The sequence below is a fragment of the Mustelus asterias genome, unplaced genomic scaffold, assembly GCF_964213995.1.
Source record: "Mustelus asterias unplaced genomic scaffold, sMusAst1.hap1.1 HAP1_SCAFFOLD_430, whole genome shotgun sequence".
NCBI lineage: Eukaryota > Metazoa > Chordata > Chondrichthyes > Carcharhiniformes > Triakidae > Mustelus > Mustelus asterias.
In genome coordinates, this window is record NW_027590385.1 from 183796 (window position 1) to 194020 (window position 10225).

At 45.1% G+C, this 10225-nt stretch overlaps 1 non-coding gene across 1 annotated transcript; it reads left to right on the forward strand.

Annotated features, from left to right (window-relative positions):
- The first annotated feature begins 7043 nt into the window (after window positions 1-7043).
- On the forward strand, window positions 7044-7116 carry trnat-cgu (transfer RNA threonine (anticodon CGU)). Its single transcript has one exon. It is a non-coding gene; the product is annotated as a tRNA-Thr (tRNA).
- Window positions 7117-10225: the final 3109 nt, after the last annotated feature.

The window sequence follows — 10225 nt, forward strand, 5'->3', positions numbered from 1 at the left end:
GCCTGAAGAAATTACTCCACATCTCGATTCAAACGGGTCCCCACTTTACTCTGAGGCAGTGCCTCGGATCCAAGACTCTCCTACTAATGGAAACATCTTCCTCACGTCTACTCTATCCAGGCCTTTCCGTATTCTGTAAACTTCAAAGAGATCCCCCACATCACTGTAAACAGCATCGAGTACAGGCCCAGAGTTCTCAGGTGGAAGCAGTTTTTTATTTGATCGGTTTAAATCGTTCATGTTGAATTTTATTTATTTTTATGTAGGTTTGTGATGGCTTCTCAAGATCATTAATCTCATTGTCATGTGCGTGACCTGTTCACACTGAACGCTTCGTTCTGAACAGTAGACTTCGTCGGGTTGCGATTTTAAATAAAACAATATACTGATTGTACAACAGCGGATTAGATGCAGATCCCTTGAGAGAAACAAATTCAGCAACACAAAAACATCCAAGCTAAGAAATGAAGATAAACGAATGCAAAGACAGTGAGTGATTCGAAGGCCGAGACCGTGATCGAAGGAGAGAGATGAGTGGAGAAGAACAGATGGAGATGTAGAGAGATGAGCAAGAGGAAAGAGAATGAGAGAAATGAGGCAGTGGCAGAGTGATAAAAAGTGGGACATTGAGATAAACGAGGGAGAGACGGGGGCAGCAAGGGAAATAGATGATGATACGGTGAAGGGAACAGTTGCAGATATGTAGAGATAATACAGAGAGTGACTCAAAGAGAGACAAACGAACAGATCACAAGAGAAACAGAGATAGACAGTGACAGGAACAAACGGGTACAACTTGAAAATCAATGGCCTAAATCCAATCAGGAAGGGATTCCAGAAAGCGAAAGATAAATAACATAATTTAGAACGTGACGCCAGCAGGGAGATTTCCGAGAGCCCCTTGACACCCTGAGAATGAAACCAGTATCACTATCACATTGTGATCCTTCTCGTGCCCCTGCAGTAAACACGCACATGCGGTGAGGCAGCTCCATCTGGCGGCGATCCGAGGTAAATTGTTATTTTCTGGAAAACCACCGAATTCTCAGAAGACGGAAGGACGTTCCTGCATTCGTTTTAAATCTCCGTTTATTTATTAGTGTCACAAGTCTCTGGACTAATAGATTCTGAGTTTCTCTTTCTCTCTGTATTTCTCGGGTTCTCCGGTTCTCTTTTCGTTTGGGACCGATGTATCTCGTTCTGCCATTCCGCCTCGGTTTCTCTATCTCCCTTTGTCCTGCTTCTGACCGTCTCTGTCTTCACACTTGCTCTACGTTCTTCTGTTTCTCCCCTTTTCCCTAAAGTTCAGGGTTGAGACAATCCGATTTCTCCCACTCTCCCATTTCAACGAGTCCACTCAATTACTCATTATATTATCGCAGCAATAATTGATAAAGTTAATAACCAGAACTTAAGGTGTAACATTACGATGGAAATATTTAAATGCAAATAACTAAAGAATATAGGAAATGAATGTGAACCCAGGGTCATGTTTGCATCTTGTGTTGTTATTTTAGAGTAGGCATCTTATCGGAATCTTGATGGCTCCTTCTTGTTTAAAATGGGCGTTTATAACCACTATTAATTGAATAAAGCGAATCGCCAGCAACGAAATAAAGTTGGGATTATCTCTCATGCATACGTTCAACTGCATCAAATTACATTGCAATAGTAAAAGTACTGCAAGAATAATCCGACATCGTGGCACAGTGGTTAGCCGTGCTGCATTACAGCGCTGGGGACCTGGGTTCAGTCACCGTCTGTGTGGAGTCTGAAGATTCTCCCCGTGTCTGCGTGAGTTTCCTCCGGGTGCTCCGGTTTCCTCCCGCAGTCCGAAAGATGTGCTGGTTAGGTGCATTGGCCATGCTACCTTTTCCCTCAGTGTACCCGAACAGGCGCCTGAGTATGGCGACGAGGGGATTTTCACATTAACTTCATTGAAGTGTTGATGTGACTGAAATTTTTCAGCATTAAGCCAATGTTTGAATGATCAATGCCTGTTCCATGGGCTCTCTTCGCTCTGAGATATTTAATATCTTCTGTGTTTTGTTACAGGGATAAATGTTGAAGATTCAGGATTTCAAGATCGATCTAAATGAAGCGTTCTGGAAGGACAGAGCATATTGTTGGACTGTAAATACTCGACAGCTGCTTTTCAAACTGTGTTATGGTGCATCCAGAATAGTGGGGGGCACGGTAGCACAGTGGTTAGCACTGCTGCTTCACAGCTCCAGGGACCTGGGTTCGATTCCCGGCTTGGGTCACTGTCTGTGTGGAGTTTGCACATTCTCCTCGTGTCTGCGTGAGTTTCCTCCGGTTTCCTCCCACAGTCCAAAGATGTGCGGGTTAGGTTGATTGGCCATGCTAAAATTGCCTTTAGTGTCCTGGGATGTGTAGATTAGAGGGATTAGTGGGTAAAATATGTAGGGATATGGGGGTAGGGCCTGGGTGGGATTGTGGTCGGCGCAGACTCGATGGGCCGAATGGCCTCTTTCTGTACTGTAAGGTTTCTATGATTTCTATGATCCACTATCCCGGGCAAGCTCTGAGATATTTGATGAAGATATATAGCTCGGGCAATACCGATACGTCTCCGGATTTGTCAGATAGGTTCTCGGCTGCGTTGCACAAAAGAAACAACACTGTTCCCTTAAAAATCGCCAGGGCTCTTAGGACTGACTGCGCCGTGTATTTCTGTGCCATGGAGTTCACACTGGTGCAGAAATACAGCGAACCCCGCACAAAAGCCCCAGACTGGGAGTTCCGGTTAGAGATCAGCAGAGGGCGCTCCCGCACCGATAAACAGAAACAATTATATCGTGTCCACAGAAAGAGTCACAGGATCATAAATGAAATATCAAATCAAAACAGAACACGCAACATGAATAGCTGTGCCGCAGTTGGGTTTTTAACTTGCAACTATACTAAAAATAGAGTTATGGTTCGTTCACTCACGCGTCGTCCTTTGATGATATTCCCTTGCCTGCGTGAATTACTGTATAGCACTTTCCCCATCTTGACTCTCCGCTTCGAGGTCGCTTTGCTCAAAGAGTCTGTTTGGTCAGAGTATTTTGCTGTCTAATGAACAGCTTAAATTAAATATACATTTCGCAAGGTTGTCATTGTGCTATTTAAAACAATCCCTGGGAACAAGTTACCAGGGCTAACGGGAGGACTTTGAATAGTGTGGAGGAGCAGAGGGATCTAGGTGTATGTGTGCATAGATCCCTGAAAGTTGGGAATCAAGTAGATAAGGTTGTTAAGAAGGCATATGGTGTCTTGGCGTTTATTGGTAGGGGGATTGAATTTAGGAGTCGTAGCGTTATGTTGCAACTGTACACAACTCTGGTGCGGCCGCACTTGGAGTACTGTGTGCAGTTCTGGTCCCCACATTACAGGAAGGATGTGGAGGCTTTGGAGAGGGTGCAGAGGAGGTTTACCAGGATGTTGCCTGGTATGGAGGGGAGATCCTATGAGGAGAGGCTGAGGGATCTGGGATTGTTTTCGCTGGAAAGGCGGCGGCTAAGAGGGGATCTTATTGAAACATATAAGATGATTAGAGGTTTAGATAGGGTGGATAGTGATAGCCTTTTTCCTCTGATGGAGAAATCCAGCACGAGGGGGCATGGCTTTAAATTGAGGGGGGGTAGTTATAGAACCGATGTCAGGGGTAGGTTCTTTACCCAGAGGGTGGTGAGGGATTGGAATGCCCTGCCAGCATCAGTAGTAAATGCGCCTAGTTTGGGGGCGTTTAAGAGATCCGTAGATAGGTTCATGGACGAAAAGAAATTGGTTTAGGTTGGAGGGTCACAGTTTTTTTTTTTAACTGGTCGGTGCAACATCGTGGGCCGAAGGGCCTGTTCTGCGCTGTAATGTTCTATGTTCTATGTTCTATGTTCTATTAATGTTCATTCTGATTTTAAATGTCGGTGAAATGTTTTCTGACACAATTCGTAACCCAGTGCTTCCGCCTTGCATTACCGGGGACTTCATTCCCACCCGTGTGCCTAACAATATAGCGATCTTCCCAATAGGCACATTGATTAAATCCCAGATTGGGATATTTCTGCTCACTGAAAGGCAGGCCCCCAACATTGGGAAACATGCAAATAACATGAGAGGATGCAATGCAACTAGAGCAGATTAACGAGAGTGCAGATTAGATCGAGACTTCTCTTATTTCAACTTCCCTTTTACAGAGCGGACAGCGACAATGTGCTGTGTATCCTGGAGGTGGGAGGGGGAATTTCAGACTGACACAAATATCGCCTAGATCTCGCTCCAAATCTCGGACTAAATGATAATCTTCGCATTGAATCTACTCAGTCCCATGAGGTCACAGGAGCTGAACACAAGTGAAGAAGGTGGATTTTGCAGTAATGGGTTGTAGGATGAAAGAAATACTGTGAAGGCAGCAGCAGTGGGGATAAAATGAAACAATTATCGAAAGTTACAGTAGAGGAACAGCTTATTAGTCTTGGCATATTGCTTTGAAACAACAGTTGTGATTAGTTGATCAGGAATAAGAAAGAGACAAGTTGTTTCATACGAAATTCTATTTTCACAATTTGTCACCTGTCATTGAGCCTGGGCCTTGGCGGTTAAAGCCTTGAATCTGAACCACGAGACCACCCGCTCTCCAGCATCACCTGCTCAATGTTGCCCTGTCTATCATTCCTTGTGTCAGTTAATCCACCTTGCCTTACTCTCTACCACAGACCTTCACTTTTGTTGTTTCTACCGAGTGACTCCTGACTTTGCAATCAGAAAATGCTGGAAATACTCAGCATATCAGTTGACATTTAGCAAAAACACAAATTATGAAACGTTTCCCTGACCCTGTATTGAAAAGCATGCAGAAATATTGCTGTCCGGTTTCGAACCCTCAGAAATAATGTAATAATTGAAGTGGCGAGTTTGTTGTACGTTGTCAATGGCTGAACATATCACTGGTATTGAAGCAAATTGTGTCATTTTTCAGGAGAATCCCTTTGGTTCAAGTGTGCTTTCAGCGTGCTTAAAAATGACAAAAGGAGCGTGGATAAAGCAAATTTTAAAACATGCTGCAACCTGCTGGTCTGATGGATAGAGTTTGACACTTTCACTGCTGTTTTGATTACAGGTCAGGATATGAAGATTTATTGCTCGTGTCCAAACCATGAAACACATTTCAGTTATTTCCCTGTAGAATGCAGGAATCCTGGTCTCGCCTCATGTCCTGCCCTTATTGAAGTGAAGACCCTGACCAAATTCAACAGGAAGTTTTATTGTCATTTCTGGCGGGAGATTAGGAACCAGACGAGGTTAAGGACAGTTTAAATCGTACAGGCCCTTCACTGAAGCTCATTGTGTTTCTGACTGGAGAAGATTTCTCTTTGTTGCATGGATCACTTCTCTGATTAAATGACGGAACGGACTCGAAGTACCCAATGGTTCATAGCAAATTCTTTGCCTCTGAGCTATTTCACTAGCAATACCGTTAAAATACCTGGTGATCGTTTGCACTTCGGTGGTAGCGGGTCCGAGTGGTCCAAGACGTTGGGTTGAGGTTCCAGTCTTTGGGGAGGCGTGAATTCCAATTCAAACGCTGCTACAAGTGGTTTTAGTTCTGGATACTACGCTGGAGATTTTCAGCTGTGAAGAGGGACGAAATACACTGGGGCTGATTTCGCCTGAGCATTGAATGCTGAGGGCCGACATGATTGAGTGTGCAAAACTTTCAGGGACATGGATTGGCAGATAGGAATAGTCGTTTCCCCATAGCAGAAGGGTGAACAACCAGGCGGCATAGATTTAAGGTATGGAGAAAGAGCTTCAGAGAGGATCAGAGGGTGATGGCAATCTGGAACCCACTGCCTGAAAGGTTGTTAGAGGCGAGAACACCAACACTAAGAACACTTAAGAACCATTTAGAAGAGAACTTTAAATGCCTTGATATCACAGGCAGCCACATTCGTCACACCTCTGGAGAACAGCTCTTTTGTCCATGTGTGAACAAAGGCTGACTGGAGAAGGTTTCTCTTTGTTGCATAGTTCAGACTTCTCTGAGTAACTGTTAGCTGGTTACTGCGAAGTCAGTGCTTCTTGATACCATGTTTGTTGACCCCTTCTATCACATTCCTGATGACCGAGGGCAGACTGGTGGTAATTGTCTTGATTTGATTTGCAGCTTGGCAGGTAATGACAGTGATGCAGTTGGACTGAAACTGCTTGGCTCGGAGCACGGCAAGTTCAGGAGCACAACGCTTCAGTAAAATTGCTGGAAGATTGCCAGTGCCGGGAGCTTTCGTTGTTTCCAATGTATCCACAAACATCTTTGTCTTCCAATCAACGCTGCACTGAAAGTGATTGTCGAATAGTGGGCACCGCGGTGGCTTCGCAGCGCCAGGGACCCGGCTTCAATTCCAGCCTTCGGTAATTGTGCGGCGTTTGCACGTTCTCCCCGTGTGTGCCTGAGTTTCCTGCGGGTGTTCCAGTTTCCCCCCACAGTGTCCAGGTGTGCATGTTAGGTGGATTGGCGACGTATTTGCTGTAATTGCTTATAAATGATAGATTGACTGTGTGACTATCTGGCAAAGTTTAGACAATGACATGAAATGAGGCAATGGGAAAATAGATGATTATGGTCTAATTGCAAATCTCTCTTATGAGCTTTTCTAGTGGTCAGGATTAGGCGCCGTGCCCGGGATTGATTCCCAGTCACGGGGTGAACATTTTTTTGTTTAACTCTTCATTAAATCAAATTAGGCCTCACATCGTCTGCGAAGGGAGAAACAAGGGTTAATCTTCAAACTGGGTGAATTGTATCAGACGTGGAAAAGTCAGAGATGTAACAATAAGTATAAGCTCAGAAGAAGAATTTAACGGCAGGCACACGGCAAACATTGATCGTTTGAAGTAACTGGCACATGTCAAATTCTGCCCCTTTATCGCCACATATTCTAACTCCCTGCTCTCCCGCTCAAACACATCGATTTCTATCTGAAAATGCAGTCTGTTCCACCGATTATTATACATTTATTCCAACGGAATTGCAAAGGGTTGGCTCCATGGCTCAGTGGTTAGAGCACTGGTCTCGTAAACCAGAGGTCGCGAGTTCGATCCTCGCTGGAGCCTTATTTTCAACTTTAGTTTATAGCCGCAAGTTACATTTGGTAATTTAAACGCTCGGTCGAATGCGGCCTTGATGTCAAGACCGATCACTCTCAGCTCACCTCGGGAATTCAGCTCCTTTGCCCATGTTTGAACAAAAGCTCAAATGAGGACAGCAGCTGAGTCACCCTGGCGAAACTCAAACTGGGCTTTGCTGAGGAGGTCTGTTGATGACCCTGCCATCGTCTAATTTGGCGGTAATTGGCTAGTTGGATTTGCCGTGCCTTTTTTTGTGCAGGACATACCTGGGCAATTTTCCACATTGTTGCGTAGATGCCAGTGTTGTAATTGTCCGAGAAGAACTCGGCTAGGGGAGTGGTAACTTCTATAGCACAAGTACTTTTGCCGGAATGTTATCAGGCTCCATTGCCTTTCCAGTATCCAGTGCCTCCAACCGTTTCTTGGTATCAATTGGAGTGAATCGAATTGGCTGGAGACGAGCATTTGAGATGCTGGGGACCACTGGAGGAGGCCGAGATGGATCATCCAGTCGACACTCCTGGCTGAAGATTGCTTTGAATTCTTCAGGTTTATCTTTTGCATCGAGGTGCTGGGCTGCACCCATCAGTGAGGATGAGGATATTTGTGCATTTTCTTCCTCCAGTGAGTTGTTTAATTGTCCACCACTATTCACGACTGGATGTGGAAGGACTGAAGAGGTTAGACCTGATCTGTTGGTTGTGGGATCGCTTACCTCTGTCTATCACTTGTTGTTTTTGCCATTTGGCATGTACATAGTCCTGTTCGGTAGTTTCTCCAGGTTGACACCTCACATTTTGGTATGCCTGGTGCTACTCCTGCGCCCCCCCCCCTCCCCCACCCACACACACACACCCTTGCACTCTCCATTGAACCAGAGTTGATTCCCTGACTTGATAGTAATGGTTATTTGGGGTATATTCTGGGCCATGAGATTGCAGATTGTGCTGGAGTACAGTTCCCCTGCTGTTGGTGGCCCACAACGCCCCATGCATGCCTAGTCTTGAGTTGCTAGATCGGTTCGAAGTCTGTCCCATTAAACACGGTGATAGTGCCACATAACACAATGGAGGCTATTCTCAATGCAAAGGCGCGACTTCGTCTCCACACGGATTATGCAGTGATCACTCTTGAGGATACCGTCGTGGACGGTTGCATCTGCAGCCGGTAGATTGGTAAGGATGAGGTCAAGTATGTTATTTCCTCTTGTTGGTTCCTTCACCAGCTACTGCAGATCAAGTCTAACAGTTACATCTTTTAAGACCCGACCAGCTCGATCAGTATTGCTGCTACTGAGCCATTCTCGGTGGTGGACATTGAAATCCCCCATCTAGAGTACATTCTGCGCCCTTGCCACCCTCAGTGCTTCCTCCAAGTGTATTTCAACATGGAGGATCACTGATTCATGAGCCGAAGGAGGGCGGCACCTGGTATCCAGTAAGAGGTTTCCTTCCACATGTTTAACCTGAAGCCATGAGACGACAGAGTCGATGTTAAGAATTCCCAGGGCAACTCACTCCCGATTGTATCCCACTGCGCTGCCATCTCTGCTAGCTGGCGGCACAGTGGTATACAGTCGCTGGGAGTTTGCTGGGGCATGAAATTGACACTGAGGCGAAATCGTCCCACAAGACGCTGAAGTGATCGAATTACATAAAATTTTACGAGGGATGATAGAGTGAACATAGACAAAATGTTTCTTCTTATTGGGCAATCGAGATCAAGAGGTCACAATTACATAAAAAAACAAAATACAATGAATGCTGGAATCTGTGCAAAAAACAGAAAATGCTTGGAAATCTCAACTGATCTGACAGCATCTGTGGGGAAGGAATAGAACCAACCTACTGTCACATGGATAGGTAGAGAGGCGGTAGATTTAAAACGGAGATGCTGGGGAACTACTTATTGCTAATGGTCGTCGACTTTTGGAACTCGCTGCCCCATAGGACGGTGGAGTCTGAATCATTAAAAAGGTTTAAAGAAGGAGACAGATATATTTCCAATACAACATGAATTAACAGATAAGGGGCAGTGGATTTGAGACCAGGGAAAGATCAGCCATGAACTGATTGAATGCTGGAGCAGGCTCGAAGCGTTGAATTTGCCCACTGCTGATCTTAATTCCTATGTTCCTAAGTGTAACTTTCAATTTTCAGAACCCACCAACCACATCAATGAGGCAGATGTGCAACCTATCTGCCAAAATACTTGTTTTGGCAGATAAGGCAAAGGAGGATCCAAAGAGCTTCGACAAAGACAGAAAGGGCAAAAGAGTAGCAAGGGAGAGAGTAGGGCCTCTTAAGGATCAACAAGATCATCTGTGTGCGGATCCACAAGAGATGGGTGAGGTGCTAAATGCATATTTCTCATCAGTATTTGCTGTAGAGAAAAGCATGGATGTTAGGGAACTTCAGGAAATAAATAGTGATGTCTTGAGGAGTGTACATATTACAGATAAGGAGGTGCTGGAAGTCTTAACGCGCATCGAGGTAGATAAATCCCGGGACCTGATGAAGTATATCCCAGGACATTGTGGGAGGCTAAGGAGGAAATTGAGGGTCCCCTAGCAGAGATGTTCGAATCATTGATAGTCACAGGTGAGGTGCCTGAAGATTGGAGGGTGGTAAATGTTGTGCTTGTTTAAAAAGGGCTGCAGGGAAGAGCCTGGGAACTACAGGCCAGTGAGCCTCACATCTGTAATGGGTAAGTTGTTGGAAGGTATTTTGAGAGACAGGATCTACAGGCAATTAGAGACGGAATGAATTATTAGAGATAGTCAACGACTTGCCTAGGCTTGCAAAATCTCACCAACCATCCTGGCTGGAGATAATACACACCTCTTTAACCTGTGCTTAACCCTCTCTCCACTCACAATGTCTGTACATTTAAGACCTGATTACCTGTAAAGTCTCGCATTCCAACCATTATTTTGTAAATTGAGTTTGTGTCTATATATGCCCTGTTTGTGAACACAACTCCCACTCACCTGATGAAGGGGCAGTGCTCCGTAAGCTTGTGGCTTGTGCTACCAAATAAACCTGTTGGACTTTAACCTGGCGTTGTGAGACTTCGTACTGTGTTTACCCCAGCG